Here is a 5,407-nt window from a genome sequence, read left to right on the forward strand (position 1 = left end):
TGCAGGTGCCACAACAAGAGACAGATGAGCCAAACACAGCATCCAACTGCAGCAGAGGTGAAGGGCCGAAGAAAGCTCTGCTCAGCTCAGGGTCTTTCTCTTATACAAAGGTCCCCAACCAAGGAGGTGTGTTCAGGCTGTTACCTGATTGATAGATTGGGCTCCACCCCTACCTTCATCCAAGTATGTTTCAAACAATAAAACCCCCACCCAAACAAACCAAACTCACTGTCATCCAGTTGATTCTGACTCACAGCGACCCTATAGGACAGAGTAGAACTGCCCCTGTGCGTTTCCAAGACTGTAACTCTTTATGGGTCCTGTGGAGTAGCAGGTGGTTTTGAACTGCTCACCTTGGGGTTAGCAACCCAATGTGTAACCATTACACTGTATGTCTAGTGTGCTAGCACACGTTTTGATAACAAAATGGAAAAGTGAATTAAGAGGTATAACTCTAGGTCTATAGATTATGCATTACAAAAGATAGTTAATAGGCATGGGATGTTTTAAACATCATCGGTAGTTGCTTTATTTCACAGATGAAAAGTTTTAATTGTCAATTTCAGTAATTGGACTTTTATTTGCTTCTGAAGGAGATTACAATTCAATAATATAAAAAAATACAATAATGTATAAAAACTCACTGCCATCGAATCAGTTCTTTCTCACGGCAACCTTACAGGACTGAATGGAACTGCCTTATGGGTTTCTGAGACAATGACTATTTGTGGGCCTAGAAAGCTTCCTCTTTCTCCTGCAGAGCAGCTGATGGCTTTGAACTGCTGACCTCGCGGTTATCCAACCGTTATCTCTTCAGATTTGGACAGATTTGCTCTAGATGAAAGCCAATGTGTAAACTTGTTTGGATTAAATACTTTTTCAATTAGACAAAAAGGTACTGGAATTTTTCATATACTTTAGACACCCATGCATGTACATACAAAGATAGGCATGTACTCACATGAAAGCATTGTTTACACACGCACACCTGGAGACTTGCACACACATACAAGCTCACACTCTTCATAGACACACATGCACGCACACAGCCACTGCCTCATTCCACGTTGGCTGATTGTCTCACTCCACTAGAATGTAAGCTCCGTGAGAGCAGGGACAATGTCCGACTTTTTTTTATTGTTGTTGTATGGCGTACAGTCCCTGATGTTTGCATTCTCTGCATTCTGGCAAGGGTCCCTTTTCCCTAATTTAGGGGAAGCCCCTATTTAACAGAAAGAACTGATTCTGGCACATAGTCAGCACCCAACACAAGCTGTTGAGGAAGGAAACAGGATTGAGAAGGACCCAGCCCTCACAGCAGAGGTAAGTTGGGACAGATGACTGCTCCTTTGTGGGAAGAATCGGAGGCAGCCAGGGCTGACTTTATGGCTTTACGGAGATCTGGGCAGCCACCTGCGGCCCATGCTCAGAAGGGCCCTGGAGTCAATGCACTGCTGCCGCCATTGAGATTCTGAAGACATTTTGAACAAAGAGCCCACATATTCGTGTTTTCTTGGGCCCCATAGGTCACAGTCACCCTGGAACCAGGGGGCCATTGGAGTGTTCGGCGGGTATCAGATTCTGATGATGCAGGCTTTGGTCCTGGGGCCATGCAAAGAGAGCCACAAGCGCTGCCGTAAGTTCTGACCGAGGCGTCCCTGACCTGATGGGCAGAGCTTCTCGGGGACTGACAAATCTTTCTTCTCAAGTGTTCCCACCCTCCAATGGGCACACTCTTTTCTTAGCTGTTGCTGTTGTTGGTTCTACAATGTAAAAGCAATGTGTGCATGTTAAACAAACCCAAATGGCCCATGGAATGAAACCTGAAAGTTCCCTTTGTCCTCAATCTCTAGACCTACTGCTACTCAGGGCCCACTGCTACAATTCCTTGTTTGGATTCTCAGAAGAGATTTATAGTGGTGTGCATGATTACAAGTATGCTTTTATATGCTGAGAAAGTTTCTGGACTGGTACGTGCATATATGTTTATTAGATAGGAATCACAGCTTGGCTTGTGTCTTGCCCTCTGCATTTTTCATGTCATGACAGATAGACTTAGTTTTTCCTTCTTTCAAAAAGGTACAGCATTTTACTGATTGCGTACACCATATGTTATTTAACAACTCCCCTATTGTTGTATATTTAGATTGCTTCCATTCATATTATAAGACGTGCTTTAAAGAACATCCTCATATTGAAGGAGCCCTGATGGACTATGCCTTGGGCTGCTAACCGTAAGATCAGCAGTTTGAATCTACCAGCCGTTTCTTGGGAGAAAGATGTGACTTTCAACTCCCCAAAAGATTTGCAATCTCAGAATCCCACAGAGACAGTTCTACTCTTTACTAGAGGCTCGCTAAGAGTGAGAATCAACTCCATGGTAGTGAGTTTTTGGTTTAAATGCACATGTGCAAGTATCTTTTATAGATAAAATTCTGCCAGGTCTACACTGGTTGTAGATGGGCTGCTTGCAGCCTGTTCCAGGCCCAGAGAGCACTGTGGCCATCAAGTGGATGTGCAGATTTTCACCATCACCTCTATAGGACTTCATACATGCCCTCTCCATGTGCCCGGGAAAGCCTGTTTCCACATACCCTGCCTTTGCCATCGCTCTCAGCATAGGCACAGGGAATTGCTTCTCTGGGTGGGTGGCACAGATTTCCCAACAGGCTCCTCTGTATAAGAACTGCCAGCACACCTTCCTCAAGCTATAAGTGCCACGTTCACTTTCACTACACTGGTCTTTTACAAGTGATTTGGTAGCAATTATTCTCATGTTAGACATGAGGAAACCAGAGTGACAGGTGACGCTGAGATGCAGGATCTGTTAAAGGAGAGGAGATGGCATTAGAACCCAGTCCCCTGACTTATATCCACGCACTTTCTAGGACACCAACCTGACCTCTGACTTTGCAGGAGTGTGCACAGAGCAGGCACCTTTAGAAAGTGCTGGATGACTCAGGACGAGGGCCCGGGCAGAGCTGGGCATCCCCTGGCTGAGCCCCTCTTCCTTCCAGGCAGCCTCCTCAGCATTGTTTTGGAAACATTGCTCCTTGAAGGTCATTTAAAGAATGAGTCTCAGGAAGTTGGTCAGACTTGAGAAAAATCTTGGCAGCAAATGATCTGGGGAACGGCCCCAGAGCTCAATAGGCCCTTACACTGCAATTAAATTGTTTTTACTTCTGCGGGCACTTTCTGAGCATTGGTTGTGGGTGATGGTTGAAACCTAACACAAAATCGTGGCAATCTTGAGCAGCAGGAGTTAGCAGGGCCTGTGGTGTGTCTATGCCTGGCCTGGGTGCTCCCAGTCTCCTTGACTTTGGGCAAAACCCTACCCACTGTTGTGGAGTCGATTCCTATTCATAACAATCCTATAGTATAGAGTTGGGTTTCAGAGGCTGAATCTTTATAGGAACAGACAGCCTCAACTTTCTCCTGAGGAGCAGCTGCAGAGTTTGAACCACTAACCTTGTAGTTAGCAGCTCAACACCAGAGGTCATTGACTTTGAGCAAGTTACCTAAGTTCTATGAATCTCAGTGTCTCCATCGGCACCATCAGTGTATGGATTCCTGCTTGGATACATGTAGGAAGTACCTAGTGCAATCACTTCTACCGTGGCTACAACACAAATTGACTCCATCAGACTAACAACAGCAGTGGCTACCACTAGTAAATAGAGTCATAGTGAACTTACAGCAGCTCACTTATCTTTGCCAGGCTGAGAAGATCATCTATCCAGGACCCGTCTTATTTTCAATATCAATTTTGGCCTTCCTTACATTTGAGGAAGGAGGAAGGGTGTTGGGTAGCAAAATACAACGAACTGAGTGGCTTGAAAAAAAAAGAACGACTTTGTCTCATATCGCGGGTGCTAGGAGTCCTGATCAAGGTGTGTTAGCCAGACTGCTCTCCATCTGAAGGCTCTCAGAGAATGTCCTTTCTTGTGCCTCAGCTTCTGGTAGCTTCAGGTGTCCTTTGGCTTGAAGATGCTCCTTCACATGGCCATCTTCCCTGTGTCTCTCCTGCCATGTCTCTTTTCTAAGGACACTGTTTATATTGGATTAGGGTCCACTTGATGACACAGTGGGTTATGCACTGGGCTGCTAACCAAAAGTTTGGTGGATTGATCCCATTAGCAGTTCCACAGGAGAAAGATGAGGCATTATGCTCCTGTAAAGATTTACCACCTTGGAAACTCTAAGGGGTGGTGCTACTCTGTCCTATAGGGTCATTATGAGTAGACATCAAATCAATGGTTGTGGGTGGGCTCCTCCAGTCATGTCTCATGCTAACTTAATTGATGACATCTTCAAAGACCCTATTTTCCCAAAGGGTGTCATTCATAGGCCCAGCGCATACAATTTCAACATATCTCTTGTGGGAATATATCTTAATCCATAACAACTTGATCCTCTGTGTTTTGACTGAAAGTTCCTTAATGGCGGATTCTTAACTTGATGCACTTGAGGGTCTGCCCACTTCCCAGTGATCTGTAGGGAAGTTTATGAGATGATTTCTGAGGATACTTCTTAGGGAGGTTTTGACATGGTCACAGGGTCAAGGACAAGAAGGTGGATGGGTATGAGGTTTCTGCCTTTGCTTGGCTCCGCTGGGCACACTATACTTGGAGTCACTATGGATACTGGGGCTAGGAACAGTGTCCACCAGCATGGAAGAGCCTCGCAAAGCACCAGAGGTAGGTCCCGAGTGTCCCTGCTGGGCCCAGCAGTGCCTTTCAGTTGCTAGATAGTGATGATGTTGCCAGGAGAGGGAGGGCCAGGGGACACTGGCGTGAGAGGGTTCTTAAGGCCCCAGAAGTCCATAATGACCCTGTCAAGGGACTTTGGGTGCAGAGAAAATAACAGAAACATTTGGAGACAGTCTAGATCCCAATTCAGCCCCTTCCTGACTGTGATCTTGGACAAGTCTTTTCCTGCCTCTGATAGGTGATGGGTGGCCTCCGTCGTCCAGCTCAGGTAGCATTCCTGAGCTCATGAACTCACAGCAAACAAGCTCCTTCTTCTCTTCTGTTTTGACCTTTCAGGGTCTTCCTCCTCATGTCTCCCTGAGCAGAAGCCTCTTGTTCTGCTAATGGCCTTCTAGTCTGTGTGTGTGTGTTAGGCTGGGTACATTAGAGAAACAAATCCACAGAAACTCATATGTATAAGAGAGAGTTTTATAAAAAGGGTAAGGACACATCAAGAAAACATCCCAACTCAGTGCTGCTTAAGCCTCCACGTCCAAAATTAACCCATACGTCTGACACTAATCCACAAAGTCCTCCTCCATCTCACAAAACACACACTATGATGCCAACTGTAGGAGGAAAACCAAATCAGTAAATATGTAAGCATCTCAGTCCTGGCAGGGATCTCCACACGCTGCTCCAGCACCCAGGACTGCATC

This window comes from Echinops telfairi, unplaced genomic scaffold (genome assembly GCF_000313985.2).
Source record: "Echinops telfairi isolate 266 unplaced genomic scaffold, ASM31398v2 ScPeMD7_7469;HRSCAF=8507_0, whole genome shotgun sequence".
Taxonomy (NCBI): domain Eukaryota; kingdom Metazoa; phylum Chordata; class Mammalia; order Afrosoricida; family Tenrecidae; genus Echinops; species Echinops telfairi.